This window comes from Triticum aestivum, chromosome 7A, assembly GCF_018294505.1.
Source record: "Triticum aestivum cultivar Chinese Spring chromosome 7A, IWGSC CS RefSeq v2.1, whole genome shotgun sequence".
NCBI lineage: Eukaryota > Viridiplantae > Streptophyta > Magnoliopsida > Poales > Poaceae > Triticum > Triticum aestivum.
In genome coordinates this window covers 159,616,622-159,635,900 of record NC_057812.1, presented here as the reverse complement: position 1 = coordinate 159,635,900, position 19,279 = coordinate 159,616,622, and positions in this window count along the sequence as shown.

The window sequence follows — 19,279 nt, the reverse complement described above, 5'->3', positions numbered from 1 at the left end:
AGACCCTGCGTAAACCTTTTTACTGTCTCTTGTTGATACACATCCACCGAATTCTCAGCACAGTTGAGAAGGATGCTGACGTCTTGGCATGTGGCCACGTCAGAATAATGCACGTACCTAGACACAAGGGGCTTCTTACAAAGGGCACTATTTAGGCCCGGTTTATACCATAAAGACCGAATACCTTAGGGAGTGTTCGGTGTCGCGAGTTTGGCCTTATATGCATCAGCTCCGAATCATTGTCTTTAGTCAAATGTTGGGTTTGCCCGGCTCCTGTGTTTTGGTGCCTTACGTTCCGCTTTATCGGCTAAGGTAGCACCAGGAGAACTACTGCGATTGTGCCCTGGTTCATCCGGATGAGCACCTCAGTAGAGAAAGCCGAAAACTGACTGTCATGATATAGCGTGAGACTGGTCAACCATTCGATGACTTATCGGAATGTTAGAATTCCTCCGCCTTAACGAAGGGCCGTTTTTCGGCCAGGCATGTACGCACCCCACGATTGGTAGAGTGCGGAGCCACCAGGGGCTATCTAGTAGCCCTGCTGTCAAACTCCTATGGCTAAGTGAAAGTGTTAAAGCATTATAGTCTGGTTGCCTCGCTCGCTACGCTATCACCTCCTTAATAGGACCAAGGCGTTGGGTTAAGTGTGAACACACGTTTTTTGCGAGCACCTCCGCATTATATGCATGGGGGTTGAAGCCGACGGATGCAATCTTTCAGGTTATACACATGTATACATAAACGGCCGCACAGGAGGCATCATACTACTTTCAGGCAAAAGTATAAACATAGCCTTATAAAAACTTCATAAAAACATTGTGTTTACAATGAGAATACATATAACTGAAACATAATATTCTTCGAGCACTGGGCCTCTATCAAACTAGCACCCTCGAGAACCTCCTCGAAATAATGCTCGACAGCCACTTGGCCTATGGCCGAACCCTGCGCCGCAACAGTGGTAGCGTCCGTCTCCGCCCAGTATGCTTTAACACGGGTAAGGGCCATCCGCGAGCCTTCTATGCACGACGACCTCTTCATCGCATTAATGCACGACACCGCACCAAGGAACTGCTGCACTAAGCTGAAATAGCTGTCCGGCTTTGGCTTTTCCGGCCATAGTTGATCCACAACAGACCTCATGGCGAGTCCGGACAACCTATTCAGTTCGGCCCATTCGGCTAGCTGGCCAGTCAATGAAAGCAGACGCTCTGGAACGTGGAATTGTGACCAGCACAGCTTGTCCACTTCATGATATGTCTGACCTTGGAAGTACTTGGCCGCATCGGCAGCGCTCGCCAACAAATCCATATACGCATCCGCCGAACTCCACAGCCGATCCAGAGGGGCATACCGTGGATCTCCGAACTTCCTCTGTAACAGGAAGGGCTTCCTAACCGCAATATCCCCGGCTTCCCGCACCTCCTCCTTCTTTGCTATCATAGTGGAACGGGTGTCTTTGTCCGCCGCCGTGGCCTTCTCAAGGTCCGTTGCCTTCGCTCGGTTTTCTGTTTCAAGGACCTGACAACGGTCGGCAGTGTCTTTTAATTCTACGACCATCTTCTCTTGGCTCTCGCAAGGTGCGGCCTTCTCGGCTTTCAACTCTTCGGCCGCCTTCAAAGCAGCTGCATTACTAATCCTCGCTTGTTCCTTGGCTCGGGCAAGTTCTGCCCGCAAGGTTTCCACGGTGGCAGCTCCATCTGCAGTCACAACATATTAAAGATACTGGCATCATGCTGCTCTTACTATGTGGCGTTCACCAGATAATAACACTTACCCTATGCCTCGTCAAGCCTCTTGTTAACAAGCTCGATGTCGACGTCTGCCGCATCCAGTTGCCGTTTTAATTTGGTAAACTCACTAGTCCGGCTAGCCACCGGAGCTTCCACCACCTGCACATAGGGGCAGTCTGGTTATTGCCTGGGAATATGATCCTCTGTTCGCCGCCGTTCTTGACGACAACCAGAGTCTCAGGGGCTACTATCTACACAGGGCACACCTAACATGTGTAGTACTATCACATATTATCTCACGTACCTCAAAGCCTGTTAGTAGACTCATAAAGGCTTCATGTAATCCGCTTTCGGCGGACGAGATTCTCTCCATCACCATACCCATCAGCATACGGTGTTCTTTTGAGATGGCCGCTCGCCCCACCAACTCCCTCAGAACGTCCGACCTCACACCAGACGGTGCCGGACTCTTTTGTCTGCTCTCTTCGGGAGCCGGACGCCGGGGACTTCGGGGGTCTATGGGATTATCTTCTAGCCTCACCGGATCTGGAGAGGACCTCCATGACGACACTTCGGGGTCGCCCACTTCTTGAGCGGAGGAGTCCGGGGGAGGCGTTTCGCTCTCCATCATCTCTGGAAGAAGATCCCCCGAAGACGAGCTCAGCTGAGAGGGGCTAAGGCCCGAACTGCAAGATATATGCGGTGATTATTTTCTCAGAAAAAAGATAGCATACCTTTACTATTAAAGTATTTTGGATCACTTACGACTCGTTGGAGGGCTGATCCCCCCGCGGACTTTGTGCGGCAAAAGCACCCCCCGAGGCAGGACCCTCTGTGGGAGACTTCTTCTCCCGTTTGGAGGCTTCGGCTTCCGGATCCTCGGAAGCAGTCCTTTTCCTCCCCCGGTTATCCTCCTTCATGGAGACGCTCATTCCCTCGGTTGGAACGGGCAGTGATGGGGGTCCGCGTCCGCCCGTATTATCCCCCCGCATCTTCCTTCGAGGGCTCCGAGCAAGGTGCGACCTCGAGCATCTTTTCCAATACCGGATTTTCCAAACCCTCAGGGAGGGGGGGGCCAAACACCGAATCATCTTCGCCTTTGTTAGCCAGTCCTGGTCAAAAATCAAATTCTCAGAAATAACTTCGTGATGAATAAAAGACAGTGTGTTCGGCCAGAGGATTTCTTACTTGTTCGGTAGTGCAGTTACTGCTCAGGCCCACGTCCTCGGTAGTATCCGGACACTCTGCTTGAGGTCCGAAGAATGACTTGTACATCTCCTCGTGCGTCAGGCCGAGGAAACTTTGAATGGCACGCGGTCCCTCTGGGTTGAACTCCCACAAGCAAAGAGGCCGGCGTCTGCAAGGCTGGACCTGACGAACCAGCATAACTTGTATTACCACAGCCAAATTAAAATCTCCCTCGAAGAGATCTCGGATGCGGCTTTGCAGTATAGGCACGTCCTTGGCTGGACCCCAGCTCAGACCTCTGCTAATCCATGAGATCAGTTGTGTTGGGGGGCCCGAGCGGAAAGCGGGGGCAGCCGCCCACTTGGCACTTCTAGGAGCCGTGACGTAAAACCACCCCCGTTGCCATAATTCGGACACCTCTGAAAAGGAACCTTTCGGCCATGGAGCTCCTGCCATCTTGCCTATTGATGCATCTCCGCACGCTGCATGTTGCCCCTCGATCATCTTCAGCTTTACTTCAAAGGTCTTGAGCCACAGGCCGAAGTGAGGGGTAACACGAAGGAAGGCCTCACACACGACAATAAATGTCGAGATGTGGAGAAAGGAGTCCGGAGCTAGATCGTGGAAATCTAGCCCGTAATAGAACATCAAGCCCCTGACGAAAGGATCCAGAGTGAGGCCTAGACCTCGGAGGAAGTGGGAGATAAACACAACGTTCTCGTTGGGTTCGGGAGTAGGGACGATCTGCCCTCGAGCAGGCAGCCGATGTGAAACCTCGGCGGTCAGGTATCTGGCCTCCCTCAACTTCTTAATGTCCTCTTCTGTAACGGAGGAGGGCATCCATCGGCCTTGAAGGATGGATCCGGACATGATTGAAGATTTGGAGCACCTAAACTGGGCTTTGGGTGTTAGAACTCGAGGCGGGAGAAGGGTTCGATTGAGCACGAGAGGGAAAAAGCGAAAACCTCGTCCCTTTATAAAGAGGGTGAATATCAAGCGTCCTCTCCATAGCCGTTTAGGACTTGCCTATAATTTAGGAGTCCTAGACACGGTTGGGTTACCCACAACCGCATTAATGAGAATCCCGTAATTGGGGGAACACGATCTTCGCTTCGGCAAGACGTGTCAAGAAAGCGCCTCACGTTATGTGTGGAGCTGGTTGAAGAAAAATGGTTCGAATAATCGCCGGGCCATGACACAATGTCATGCTACCAAAACGAGTCAGCGAATTGGATTTGTGAAAATATTATTCTCTCTACGGCGGTATGTGGAACTTATTTTGCAGGGTCGGACACTATCCTCGTATTCAAATCCTTATGTGATGTATTCGGAGAAGGAACCCGCCTTGCAATGCCGAAGACAATACTGCGCGACGGACTCATCGTCATTGAAGCCTGGTTCATGGGCTACTGAGGGAATCCTGGATTAGGGGGTCTCCGGACAGCCAGACTATCTCCATTGGCCGGACTGTTAGACTATGAAGATACAAGATTGAAGACTTCCTCTCGTGTCCGGATGGGACTCTACTTGGCGTGGAAGGCAAGCTAGGCAGTATGGATATGGATATCTCCTCCTTTGTAACCGACCTTGTGTAACCCTAACCCTCTCCGGTGTCTATATAAACCGGAGGGTTTTAGTCCGTAGGACAACAACCATAACATACAATCATACCATAGGCTAGCTTCTAGGGTTTAGCCTCTCTGATCTCGTGGTAGATCTACTCTTGTACTACCCATATCATCAATATTAATCAAGCAGGACGTAGGGTTTTACCTCCATCAAGAGGGCCCGAACCTGGGTAAAACATAGTGTCCCCTGCCTCCTGTTACCATCCGGCCTAGACGCATAGTTCGGGACCCCCTACCCGAGATCCGCCAATTTTAACACCGACACTCTCCCCATCTTGAAAGAATTGCAGCCCAACAGGCCTGACAAAGCGACTTACTTGGCAAATCACAAAAAAACTGGTTTGTGGCCATGGACCCGGCTGTCAGCCTCTCCACGTACAATACTCTTCCAATGGAAGTTGTTCCTTGACCACGTTGACCATGCCGCACGGAGAGCACCACGGTGGTGGACGACGGCGAGGCCTAGGAAGGGGACGATGCAACAGTGGAAGCCCGCGCGGAGAGGACTACGAGGGTTCACTGGTTCGGCTGCGGTGTGAGGCTGCTGTCGGATTACGAGTTCCGGCAAACCCTTGAGGTTCGAACACTGGGGTGCGCGCGGAGATTTCGCCTCCCACCTACTTGCACCCCTCCGCCATGCTAGGATCTAAACTAAGGAAAGAACAACACAAGAGACACAGGGTTTATACTGGTTCGGGCCACCGTTGTGGTGTAATACCCTACTCTAGTGTGTGGTGTGGTGTATTGCCTCTTGGGCTGATGATGATGAACAATACAAGGAAGAACAACCTCGCGAGGGTCTGTTCTTGGCTGAGGCGATGAACTGCTGGGAGGAGTTCAGCCACCTCTCTCTCTGCTCTCCTTTTGCTAACCGACCGACCCCCTTGCTGTGTGGGTGGTTGGGCCTATTTATAGAGGCCCTGGTCCTCTTCCCAAATATTGAGCGGGAAGGGAGCCAACAATTGCGGGCTAATTTGAAGGGGGACAACAAGTATCAGCTATCCTGACAAAAGTAGTCTTCGCCTGCGCAAAGCTCTGGTGATGACGCCGTCTTGGGCTCCACGGTGACCTCCATCTCGTAGTCCTCCTGGTCTTGGTCTCGTTGCACCGAAATGGCAACCTTTGCCTGATGCCTCGGTACTCCGCGGTTGCGCTTGCCCCCTTTGCACCAAAGAGGAAAGGAGGACGCTGCGCGGGCTGGCAGCCGCCTAGCGCCCTGAGTTGTCATGGCTTGCGTCATGGGCACCTCGTGAGGTACCCCGCCTTGATCTCTCCGCCTCCTCGTGAGCCAGCCTGACGAGGTCGTGCCTGAGGAAGCTTCGCGTCGTCCGCCCCGCGAGGCTTGGCCCCTCGCGAGGGTCTTGGGTTTGTGTTGGTGAAGATGGGCCGTGCTGGGCCCCCCTTTGAGCCACGCCGCAGGCAGGCAAGTCTGGGGACCCCCGTTTCCAGAACGCCGACAGTAGCCCCCAGGCCCATGGCGCGCCCGGACTTGGTCGTGCAGAGAGGCGGAAGGGCAAGAGCGAAGCGCCGCAGGCCCTAACAGCCTGTGGCCTTGGGCGCCGCGTGGCGGTTGATTGGACGTGGGCGTCTCCACTTCCCCATGGTGCCTCGACAACTGCACTGACTGGACAAGTCCTTGCATGCAAAACGGGTCATGATTACCTGCGATCGTGGAGGTCGGCGATTGGCCTCCGCCGGCTATAAGTACGGGACGGCGTGCGCCCTTCCGGTTCATCTCCCCTTGCTTCTCCTCCTTCTTCATGGCCCCGTCGAGGAGGTTCTCGGCCGCGGAGAAGGGGAAGGCTTGCCAGGCAGAGCATGCCTCGCCCCTGCCCAAGCGCGGCCGAGGGCGCCCCCGCAAACATCCTGTGGCCACCACGGCAGCTCCCCGCGGCCGCGGAGACGCTTTCCAGTGCGGTGGCGGGCGGATTGCTGCGGCCGGGGGGTGCGCTCCGGCTGCGCGTCCCCCTATGCCGCGCTTTCACGCTGCAGAGGTGTTGCCGGAGTTCGTCGTGTGGTCGGTGGAGCCGACTAGCACCTGGCTCCCACTTCCTCGCTTCCTCCTCGGCGAGCTCCCGGGCGGCCTCTGGCTTCAGGCCGAGGGCTGCTGCAGCCGGGCCTCATGGGTTTCACTGGAGGTCTCCGCAGCCGGGAGCCTGGCCCTGGCCCACAGCTGGCAGACGTTTGCCCGCGCGCGTGGCCTGGGCTGTCGGTGCACCCTATACTTCAGGTTTGACGGCGATGCCACCCTCTACGTGAGGGTGTTTGGGGAAGATGGTCGCCGCGCAGGGTGTTGCCCCGAGGGCGACGACCGCGGCTGGGAACCCGGCTCCGGCGATGATGGAGAGGACGGCGCTTGCGGGGCTGGCGGCGCTTAGGGTTCCTCAAGCTTCTCCGGTTCTTCTTCAGGCGGCGACTCTCCTAGTGGTGGCCGCAGCCAGCCCCCACGCCGTCGTATCTGCTTGGGGGGTGGTGGCGCGTCCGCCCACCGTCGCGCCCTGGTGAAGCGCGAGAGGGAGTCCGCCTGAGCTCTGGAGGCAGCTCGGGCTTCCCTGCGGGCCGGTGCGAGGCGAGCGGCACCAGATTTGTTTTTTCTCTTCCCTTTTCCTGCATAAAGAAGGACATCAGTGTGGTGCCCCGCGGGGGCGTGTATGGGTTATTGCTATTAATTATCGTTTTGCTTTCTTCATCGTACCTTCCGACTATGTGCCCGCGCGTGGATGGTTCCCGGCCCCAGCCGTGGGGGCGACTGACCCAGGCCCTGTGTTTGTGTCGCGGTGCCCGAGGGGCACGGACTGGAGGGGTGCTCCTGCAAGGGGCCCAGGTCGCGAACCCTTTGAGTGACTAGGATAGGAACACTCACGAGGGCGCTCGGCTCTCCCCCTCACGAGGCCTTACACAAGAGAAATCGAGGCAGGAGCGTGAAAAGCCGAAGAACCGCGAGCCAAAGACGGCAACAACTTCAATAAAACTTCAAATGGAGAAGAACAAGCCAACTGCAGAAAGCAAATGAAAAGCCGCGTCCGGCACCTAGTCTAGTCTTCAACGTCTTCTCACCAGCGTGGAGCTAAGTGCTGCCACTGGGCGTGGGAGGGAGCCCCAGGGCCTGAGGCCGGCGCTCCTGAGACTCCGGGGCGTGTACAACCCCAACTCATTATTACATGAGAGTGTCACGGGCGGCGAGCTTCACAGGCTCCGGGCCTTTTCCGAAACGTGATAGCTTCACAGGCATTCGCCTTGCTTCACAGGCTCCGGGCCTTTTCCAAAACGCGATAGCTTCACAGGCTCCGGGCCTTTTCCAAAACGCGATAGCTTCACAGGCATTCGCCTTGCTTCACAGGCTCCGGGCCTTTTCCAAAGCGCGATAACTTCACAGGCATTCGCCTTGCTTCACAGGCTCCGGGCCTTTTCCAAAGCGCGATAGCTTCACAGGCATTCGCCTTGCTTCACAGGCTCCGGGCCTTTTCCAAAGCGCGATAGCTTCACAGGCATTCGCCTTGCTTCACAGGCTCCGGGCCTTTTGCAAAGCGCGATACCCTCACAGGCATTCGCCTTGCTTCACAGGCTCCGGGCCTTTTCCAAAGCGTGATAGCTTCACAGGCATTTGCCTTGCTTCATAGGCTCCGGGCCTTTTTAGGGGTAGAACCTCCGGAGGTGCTGGATGTTCCATGCGTTCTAGACCGGCACTCCCTCCCGAGTCTCCAAGCGCGCTGAGCCGGGCCTGGAAACATGAACAACCTTGAATGGGCCCTCCCACATGGGAGAGAGCTTGTGCAGCCCCTCCCTGGAGAGGACCCGCCTGAGCACGAAGTCTCCTACCTCGAGTGTCCTGGGGCAGATGTTGCGGCAGTGATATCGCCGCGGCGCTTGTTGGTACCTCGCCGCTCGTAGCGCGGCTTCTCGGCGACGTTCCTCCCCCAGCACGAGGTCCATCCCCCGCATGGCGTCCTGTTGCGCCTCGTTGAACGCCAGGACCCGCGCAGAGCGACGTCTGACCTCGGGAGGAAGGACCGCTTCGGCTCCGTAGACCAGGAAGAACAGCGTCTCCCCAGTCGGCTTGGTCGCGGTTGTGCGGATGGACCACAACACGGACTGAAGCTCATTGTACCAACCTCTGCCGCAGGCCTCCAGCTTCTTCTTGAACGTCCTGGTCTTGAGGCCCCTCAGGACCTCCGCATTGGCTCGCTCGGCCTAGCCGTTGCTTCGGGGGTGTGCCACTGAAGCGTAGCATATCTGCGTTCCAAGGTTAGCACAGTATGTTTTGAAGAGGTTACTGGTGAACTGCGAACCGTTGTCTGTGATGATGTGATTCGGCACCCCGAAATGGCTCACGATGCCCTTGATGAACTTGACCGCGGAACCCGCAGGAATGGTGCGGACAGCCTCCACTTCAGCCCACTTGGTGAACTTGTCTACAGCAACGTAAAGGTAGCGGTAGCCCCTGGCGCACGAGGAAACGAACCCAAGATGTCGAGCCCCCGGGCTGCAAATGGCCATGAAAGGGGGATAGTCTACAAGCCCCCTGTCGGCTGATGGATCTGCTTGGCGTGGAACTGGCAGGCCTCACAAGCTTTCACTAGTTCAACGGCGTCATTGAGCGCGGTGGGCCAATAAAACCCACTGCGGAACGCCTTGCCGACGAGGGTCCGTGACGATGAATGATGTCCGCAATCCCCGCCGTGTATATCTTTCAGTAGTTCCTTCCCTTGCTCCCTGGAGATGCAGCGCAGGGATACATTGTTTGGTCGCTTCCGGTAGAGCTCTCCATCTCTGATGCAGTATGCCGTGGCCTGGCGTGCCACTCGCTCCGCTTCCTCCTCCTTCTCCGGCAGGGTCCCTTGCGTCAGGTAGCTCCGGAGCTCCGTGATCCAACATCCCTCCTGAGGTTCCATCGACAGGAGTAGGCGTGCTCCTGAGGCCAGGCCACGGGCCGGAGCTCCGGAGGCAGGTGGCTGGGGGAGCTCCTCCCGGGGCTGAGCCGTGTTTGATAGTGACGGCAAGGCTGAAGGCTTGAAGAGCCGTTCCTCGAAAAGGCCAGGCTCCTGAGATAACCGCCTGGACGCGCGTTTGGCGATGTCATCGGCCTCTTGATTGGTGCCACGGGGCACATGCTGCAACTCCGACCCCCAGAACTGCTTCTCCATCCTGCGGACCTCTGCAAGGTAGGCCTCCATGTGCTCATCCTTCGGCTCGTACACCTTGTTGGAGAAATTGACAAGGAGCTGTGAATCGCCCTTGATGGTGAGGCGTTTTACCCCCAGGGCAGCTGTGGCCTTCAATCCCGCTATTAAACCTTCATACTCCGCTATGTTGTTGGAGACCTTTTCGCCTTGCTGGAAACAAAGCTGCACGGCGTAATAGAGTTTGTCCTGGGTGGGTGATATAAGCACCGCCCCAGCCCCTGCGCCATGTCTGGAGAACGCCCCATCGAAGTACATGACCCAGCCTTCTGGCGCTCGCTTCCCGGGGACAGGGACCGATCCTCGTCGGCCTTGAGGCCTGGCGCCTCCGTCCATTCTGCCACAAAATCCGCTAACGCTGCTCCCTTGATGACTCCAGTCGTGCTGAATTCGAGCTGAAACGCTTGCAGCTCTATGTTCCACTCAGCGACTCTCCCAGCTGAATTGGGGCTCCTGAGCACCCTCTCCAGGGGGTATGACAAGACGACCTTGATGGGGTGACCCTGAAAATAGTGCCGCAGCTTGCGCGAGGCCACCAGTAGCGCGAGGAGGAGTTTCTGGGGCATAGGGTACCGCGCCCTTGCATCCCGCAACACCGTGCTGACGAAGTACACTGGGTGCTCAACAAGGTGGAGTGCGTCAGTGCTGGCGGCTCCCTTTGGAGACCATGGCGCCTCTCGAGACAATGAGGCCTCCTGAGACTGGCCATCTAGGAGAGGGGCCTCTCCTGCCTCTGGTGCGCCCCTCTGCGGCGGCTGGTCCTCATCAGCTGCCGTGGCGGCTTCTGTGGGCCTTCCTCGTACCAGCTCCACCTTATCCTGGGCTGCTGCCGCGGTTTTGATTCGACGCTCCTCTCTGACTGCCACCAGGGCTGCGCTGGTGGAGTATGGAGTGGCGGTGAGGTAAAGCACCAGGGGCTCTTGAGGGCGCGGAGCCACCATGACCGGTGGGCTGGTCAGGTATTTCTTGAGATCCTGGAATGCCTTGTAGGCCTCTTCAGTCCACTCGAAGGGCCCCTTTTACTTCATTAGCTGGAAGAAGGGTAGCGCTCGCTCCCCCAACTTGGAGATGAAGCTCCCTAGCGCGGTCACGCGCCTCATGAGCTTCTGCATTTCTCTGAGGGTCTTTGGCGGGCTCATGTCTTCCACTGCCTTGACCTTCTCCGGGTTAGCCTCGATGCCTCGGTGAGACACGAGGAAACCCAAGAGCTTGCCCGAGGGGACTCCGAACACACATTTCTCTGGGTTGAGCCGTAGGTTCACTGCGTTGAGGCTCGCGAAGGTTTCCTCTAGGTCTTGTATCAAGGTTCTGGCCTCCCGAGATTTTACCACGATGTCATCGACGTAAGCTTCAACATTCTTCCCGAGCTGCGGGCCCAAGGTGATATGCATCAGCCGCTGAAAGGTCGCCCTGCGTTACGCAGCCCGAATGGCATGCAGGTGTAGCAGTACACCCCACATGGGGTTAGGAAGGCTGTCTTCTCGACGTCTTCAACCGCCATCTTGATCTGGTGATACCCAGAGAAGGCATCCAGGAAGCATAGCAAGTCGCATTCCGCAGTGGAGTCGACGATCTGGTTGATGCGGGGGAGTGGGAACGGATCTTGCAGGCACGCCTTGTTGAGGTTGGTGAAGTCGACACACATGCGTTCCTTCCCTCCCTTCTTTGGCACAACGACATGGTTGGCCAACCAATCTGGGTATCGGACCTCGCGAATGACCCCAGCGGCCTCTAATTTGCGGGTCTCTTGGACGATGAAGGCCTGCTTTTCTATGGACTGCCGCCTGGCCTTCTGCTTCACAGGGCGCACGTTGGGGCATACGTTGAGGTGATGCTCGATTACACTCCTGGGGATCCCTGCCAACTGGTCTGGCTCCCAAGCGAATACCTTCTTGTTTGTGCGCAGGAACCCGACCAGGGCCTCCTCCTGCTCGGGTTTGAGGTGGGCACCTATGGTGAAAGTGGCGTTGGTGGATCCATCCTCATCGACGGGTATCTGCTTGGTTTCTGCCTTGTCTTGGGTGAACAACTGTTTCTTCTTGGCGGGCGCAGCCCCCTTGGGCTCGGGGGCCTCCAAGGCGGCGGGCTGTGCCGACGCCGCTGTCTTGAAGACGAGCTTGAGCACCTGCAGAGCGTCCCCAGTGTCCCCGTGCACGGTGAGGACACCGCTGCTCCCGGGCATCTTCATGAGGTTGTACGCCGGGTGCGTCGCAGCCATGAGCTGGGCCAGCACCGGGTAGCCGAGGATGGCGTTGTAGGGGAGGCCGATGAGGGCGATGTCGAAGTCGACCAGCTCCATGCGGAAGTTGTCGTAGGTGCCGAAGGTCACTAGGAGCCGGATCTGTTCCAAGGAGCCGGACGACTTGCCCCCAACGCCTGAGAAGGGCCGGCTGGGCTGCAGCCGTTCCAGGGGTATGCAGAGGAGGTTGAAGGCCTCGACTAAGAGCACGCTGAGGCCTGCCCCGCCATCGATGAGAGTTCTGGTGACGGCTACCTGGCAGATGGTGGGGGTGCACAGCATGGGGAGCGCGCCCGAGCAGGCCGAGTTGGAGGGGTGGTCCTCCGAGCTGAAGCAGGCCGGTCTCGGGCGCCGCCCGATCCAGGGGAGCCCCCTGCCGCGTGGAAGCGGCGCTGACCCGGCGGATGAACGGCTTGACATGGTAACTTATAGGCGGCGCCTGCGAGCCACCCAAGAGGGCCGCGACGACTGGGGGTGTCGGTGCAGCGCGATAGGCGGGGGAGAGGTTGCGGGGCCCCATGGGCGCGCGGAGCGCGCGGGACGAAGAACCAGCTGGGGCGAGCGAGGGAGTTGCGGTGCGGCCGTCTTGGCGCATGGATGGATGCTGAAGTGATGCTTGCTGCTCGTCCCCCGCCGGGCCGGTGGCGGCGTTGACGGCAGGTGACGGGGAACGGCGAGGACGCCCGCCGACAGGGGCCGTCTGGGCGACGCGGGAAGCGAGGGCGGCCCGGCGCTCCGTGCGGGCCCGACGAGCGTGTGGGGACCCCGACTCATAAGTCGAGATCACCGAATGCACGTGTACAGTGATCCCAGAGATCAATGCTCACTGAACACACAGAAGCTGAATAACAAGAGTCTTACATCCATACATACCGTCTTACACAAATCATGACCATTATGGTCAAGTCTTACATAGATAAAGCCTTAAGGGCTGAACATCAAATGAAACACAAGCAGCGGAAATCTTCGTCGATAAGTAGAACCCATGCCATCTGCCTTAACCCTACAGGCATTCTGACTAGGAAACGTCCTAGTTCGCATGTTCGTCTCCAAAGAACTCTTCTTCGAACTCCTGTTCTTCCATGCCTGGCCAATTAAATAACCAGTGGCAAGCCAATGAGTACTTTGAATGTACTCGCAAGCAACCCATGTTTTGGTTCAAGATACAACAATGCATGATATAGGTAAATTTTTGCGGAAAGCTAGTTTTGAGTGCAATGACAAGTTCAACAACGTGTAAGACATGCATCAGGAGAATTCAAGTAACCATGAGGACATGCTATAGATATCAACATAAATAGAGTGGGCACCAACCCAACTCAATCATGTCAAGTCCTTGACTTGACCCAAGTAGTTCTTCCCACTTATCCAACACACACACTGGTTTGTAAACACATGGATGTAGTTTAAGTAGCACCGCCCAACTGTCCTTGACCATGGACACGGCTATTCAAATAGTTCTACACTCTGCAGAGGTTGCACACTTTACCCACAAGATCCGGGGAACTTCCGTGTCATCCACGACCCGCGATACCTCAAGTACCCGGGGTAAGCACCCGATCACTATCTTTCCCTAGACGACACTAACAAGGAGTCCACTCGTTGTTCCGTATCCTCACGATGCACATCATACGAGACTCACTCGAGATCGTAACATCTGAGAGGGGACACAATGGTCTATCCGGTGCCCTGTGAAAACAGTCATGGCCGCCCTACCTGGCATGACCCCGTCCTGAGAGAGAGCACCAACTCCCCCCCCCGTCACTAGTAATGTGGGCTCCAAGCTAGTATCGACCTAAGTAATCAATAATGCCCTTTCCCATATAAGGGTAGAGTGGTTGCGCATGTAAGGTTGGGACAGTCGACAAATCTTAAATCTAATCCGTTTTCGAAAACAACACACACTTGCCTCGGTACACCACTTCGTCATCAAGTGGTTACCCATCTCATTGTCTCCCTCGGGCATAAGTGGCACCCGATGGGGTTTTCGAAAAGTCTTTTGAAAATACTTTGCCTCCATCATCATGCATATACCCGTCCCTTTGCGTAGCACTACTTAGCATCCTATCTACTCCCACCGGCATAACCCTCATAAGAAGGTAGGGTCATGCACAATGCAAGTATCAACAAGGAAGTAATAGAGGCAACCCATCAAAGTGGTTACCATCTCATCATGATTCCGATGCAACACTAATAAAGTGCTATATGACATGCATAAAAAGGGTTTCATAGACATGGTCAAAGGGCTGCTTGCCCTGGCTCAGCAAAGTCTTCTGGGTCTTCAAAGTCTTCTGGTCCAACTCCTTCGCCAGCAACGCAATCTATCGTCGCAAAATAGTAACGAGAAAATAAGGCAATAATTAAACAGAAAAACCAAAGTGCTCAAAAAAATGTCAACTTATTTTTGTTAAATACTAGGTTGAAAACTAAGAAGAGGAAAATTCCTAGTTTTGGATTTGGAGTAGCAGAATAGGAGAAATGGGTTTTCAAAGGTTTATTTAAATGCTTAAAATCACATTTAAATATTTACAGTGAAGGAAAAGTAGTTGGATTTGAATGAAAGTTGCACCATTAAATATGTTGCAATACTTTAGGAATTTAGGAATTGGAATTAATTTATTTGGACATATATTTTATCCTGTGGAATTTTTGGAAACGTGACTGAAAAAGAAAAAGGGGAAGGAGCACTGTGCCTGCTGGGCCAGAACAGCCGCAGCGCAGCAAGCCCAGCCAGAGAGGCGGCCCAGCGCACTGGTGCACGCGCGCGCCTGGTTTAAAGCTGACAGGCGGGGCCCACGCGTCGGTGAGAGAGAGGGGGGCGATGAAGGGGAGAGGCTGACAGGCGGGGCCCGCCTGTCATCCCTAACCCCGAGTCCAGGCGGCTGGCGAGCTCATGTGCAATGATGCAGGGCACGGCGAGGTCAGGTGAGGGCACGGCTGGGCTCAGCGTCGTGTCGCCGTTCGGGTGGAGGTGGTGGACGTCACCAGAGTTGCCTGGTTCGCCGGCGACGAGGTCTTGCGGCGGAGGAGCTTCGGGTGTCGATGGTTCCGGCCGACTCCTGCTGTAAACGAGGCGGGGAAGAGAGGTGAATGATCAGTGGGAGGAGGCGGTTTTAGATCGGGGCAGAGGAGGAGCGGGGGAAGCCGGTACCTCGCGAACTCCGGCGAGCCGAAGCGGCGGAGCTCGAGCTCGATCTCGAGCTCAGGCGGCTCTGGAGACGAACTGGGGGTGCAGGGGGATGATTAGGGGAATGAGAGAGCGAGTGGTGAGGAGAGGAGGGCTCGGGGAGGCCTTTAAATAGGCGAACGGTGAGGTCTCGTAGACCCGTGCGCCGACGAGCTCACGCTCGTCGCTGCAGGGCTCGGGGAAAGCAGGCGTGGTGTCTGGGGTGTTCCTGGACGTCGACCACGTCGGGTGAGATAGAGAGAGGGAGTGGGGACAGGTCAGAGGCGCGCGCGTGTGAGCCGCACCATTGGCGCGCTCGGGCGGCCTCTGTTTGCTAGCGCGGAGGCGCGGGGAGGAGGAGAGAGGAGGGGTCCGACCGCGTAGCCTGTTGCAGACGCCGAGGCGCATCGGCAGGCGCGCGGGGGAGGCCCGAGGTGACCGGAGGTGCTTGGCAGGGGGCGGCTACAGTGCGGGAGCGCACCGTAGCGCACTCCAGAGCATGCAAATGGCCGGCATGCCATTTTTTGGCAAAGTGGGCACGGACAAGCATGTCTGGTAGCTCTAGGAAGGAGTAAAGAATGTGGGAAAAGCCTTGGATGCCTTGGGTGGCCACTGGAGTGAGGAGGGAGGAGAGGAAGAGGGGTGCAAGGGCTGTCCAGAGAGGTAAAAGAGGTGGTTTCACCCCTCAATTATTGATCTGAGATGCAGCCATTGCTACTGGAGGTAGAAGAGGTCTAGGTGGAGCTGTGGTAAAAAGTTGAGCTCAAGGAGACTAGTGGAAGGGGTCAAAATGGTGTTTTTGGAAAAATGGCAGAAGGTGTTTGATAAAGGTTTTGGCAAGCAAATAAACTCCAATTGCCATGATACTTAACAGGATGGAATGACACTTAGAAATAGGGTGTGCCACCAAATTTGAGCTCATTTGGGAAAAGTTGCCTGTGTAACTTTGGTAAACCCTAGAAATTAGCAGAAATAGACTTGTGTAGATCTAGTTGAGCATAACACTTCTCCTTGATGCACTACTTGGTGTAGTGGCCTCATTTGGCCATGTGAACATGCTCACAAAAGTTGCGGTCAAAGAGAGAAAGTTGGTAGTACAAACTTGTTCAAATTTGGTTCTGGTCAGAGAGGGTTTTGGGGCATTTTGGTGAACCAAAATGACTTTAATTGACTTGAGGCTTTGCAAGGTGATCACAACATGCATTTGTGACTTGCTGGATTTTTCTTGGATTTTTATGAAAATATTTCCTGTAGAAATATTTCAAATCCTTGAAATGGGAAGAAATGGTTTTGGGAGGTTTTGTCCAATATTTTGATCATGACCATATGTTGAAACTCTTATATATGGGAAATATATGCCCACTGAGTTTCCCTGATTTTTGTCAAATATTTTTGAATCAATAAAATAATTTTTCCCTATTAAAGACCATTTCTGGCCTTAAGAAAAAGCCTTTAAATAAAATAGGAAAATAACTTTTAAAATTATATTTTTGGGGTCTATGGGTATCCTATATCTAATAGGAGTCAAAAATACTATTGGAAATATTTTTGCTGCCCTTAATTAAGTACTTGCAGTGCAAGTCTCAATTCAAGGGTTTTTGGAAATCTAATTTTAGAAAATACTTTTTGGCCAAATTATTTTTGTAAGAAAATACTACATTGCACTATACACATGGCATGATCATTGCGCAGAAGTTTGGGGCAAGGAGATGAAATATAGAGGGTGAAATTGTTGACTTTGTAGAGCACTTAAAAATCACAGAGAGAAAAACCAACTCCAAAATAAAAAGCCAAATAATGCAAAAGTTTTTGTTGGTCCAAATTTTCATGCTTTATTAATGCAAATGAAGTGTTACAAAATGCAGGGTGTGACAGAGCGTCAGACATGAGCGCGATGCTCGGAGGAGAACAGGGTAACGGAAGACGAATTCCTGCGCACCCCTACCTGGCGCGCCAAATGTCGGATTACGGGTTCCGGCAGACCCTTGAGGTTCGAACACTAGGGTGCGCGCGGAGATTTCGCCTCCTACCTACTTGCACCCCTCCGCCATGCTAGGATCTAAACTAAGGAAAGAACAACACAAGAGACACAGGGTTTATATTGGTTCGGGCCACCATTGTGGTGTAATACCCTACTCCAGTGTGTGGTGTGGTGGATTGCCTCTTGGGCTGATGATGATGAACAATACAAGGAAGAACAGCCTTGCGAGGGTCTGTTCTTGGCTGAGGCGATGAACTGCTGGGAGGAGTTCAGCCACCTCTCTCTCTCCACTCTCCTTTTGCTGACCGACCGACCCCCTTGCTGTGTGGGTGGCTGGGCCTATTTATAGAGGCCCTGGTCCTCTTCCCAAATATTGAGCAGGAAGGGAGCCAACAATGGCGGGCTAATTTGAAGGGGGACAACAAGTATCAGCTATCCTGACAAAAGTAGTCTTCGCCTGCGCAAAGCTCTGGTGATGACGCCGTCTTGGGCTCCACGGTGACCTCCGTCTCATAGTCCTCCTGGTCTTGGTCTCGCTGCACCGAAATGGCAACCTTTGCCTGATGCCTCGGTACTCCGTGGCTGCGCTTGCCCCCTTTGCACCAAAGAGGAAAGGAGGACGCTGCGCGGGCTGGCACCCGCCTGGCGCCCTGAGTTGTCATGGCTTGCGTCATGGGCACCTCATGAGGTACCCCGCCTTGATCTCTCCGCCTCCTCGTGAGCCAGCCTGATGAGGCCGTGCCTGAGGAAGCTTCGCGTCGTCCGCCCCGCGAGGCTTGGCCCCTCGCGAGGGTCTTGGGTTTGTGTTGGTGAAGATGGGCCGTGCTGGGCCCCCCTTTGAGCCACGCCGCAGGCCGCGGGCAGGCAAGTCTGGGGACCCCCGTTCCCAGAACGCCGACAGCTGCCGTCGCTGCAGGGCCTAGCCAGCGGTGGGAATAGTAGCGGGCGGCGAGGCCTCTATGGCAGTACAGCCGGCCATGGGAGGCAGGAGCATGTGGCACGACTGGCGCTGCTTTGGGCAGTTGGAGCAAGAAGACCAGAGGTTGAAGAAGCACTACGGCTATTGGATGGACATCATACGGTCACTGGAGCTAGAATCGTTCATATTGACTAAGTTGACAAAGCCCTTCGTCCCCGTCAACTTAGTAGGCCCACAAGTCAGCCTCCCAGCAAGGTGGGTCCCAGCTAGCCAGGGGAGTATTCATTTTTTGTGCGTAATAAGGAGGCACTTCCGGTGGGTCCGAGCTGACAGTGGGGGGAACGTTTTTTTCGCGAAATACGGTGGCCCGTCCGGTGGGTCCCAGCAGTCAGGGGGAAACGATTTTTTTTCGCAAAATACTGGTGGCTCGTCCGGTGGGTCCCTGCTGTCAGGTGGAGGAATAATTATTTTCCGCGTAATAAGGAGGCACTTTCTTGCGGCTGCCATGGACCCAGCCGTCAGCCTCTCCACGTACAGTACTCTTCCAATGGAAGTCGGTCGTTGACCACATTGACCACGCCGTGCCGAGAGCACCACGGCGGTGGACGACAGCAAGGCCTAGGAAGGGGATGACGCGGAGCCGTGCAAGACGCGGCAGTGGATGCCCACGCGGAGAGGAGTACGAGCGTTCACTGGTTCAGCTGCGGTGTGAGGCTGCCGTCGCCGCAGAATAAGGGGGGGTGTGAGTGAGTGGAGGGTGGCCTGGCCAGTGGTGGGAGTAGTATGGTGGTGGTGAGGCCTCCGCGGTAGCACAACCGGCCACAGGAGGCAGGAGCAGGCGGCACGACCGGCGCTGCTTTGGGTGGCTGGAGCAAGAAGACCAGAGGTTGAAGAAGCACTATGGCCGTTGGATGGACATCATACGGTCACTGGAGTATTGACTACGTTGACAAAGCTCTCCGTCCCTGTCAACTTAGTAGGCCCACAAGTCAGCCCAACAATATGGTGGGTCCAAGCTAGCAAGGGGGTATTCATTTTTTGGGCGTAATAAGGAGGCACTTCCTTGCGTGCGAAGATATAGCTGGTGCGTCCGACCTATCAGCGGGGGAACGTTTTTTCGCAAAATACAGAGGGCCTTCTTGTGGGTCCTAGCTGTCAGGTGGAGGAATCATTATTTTGCGCGTAATAAGGAGGCATTTTCTTGCGTGCGGCTGTGGACCCAGCTGTCAGCCTCTCCACGTG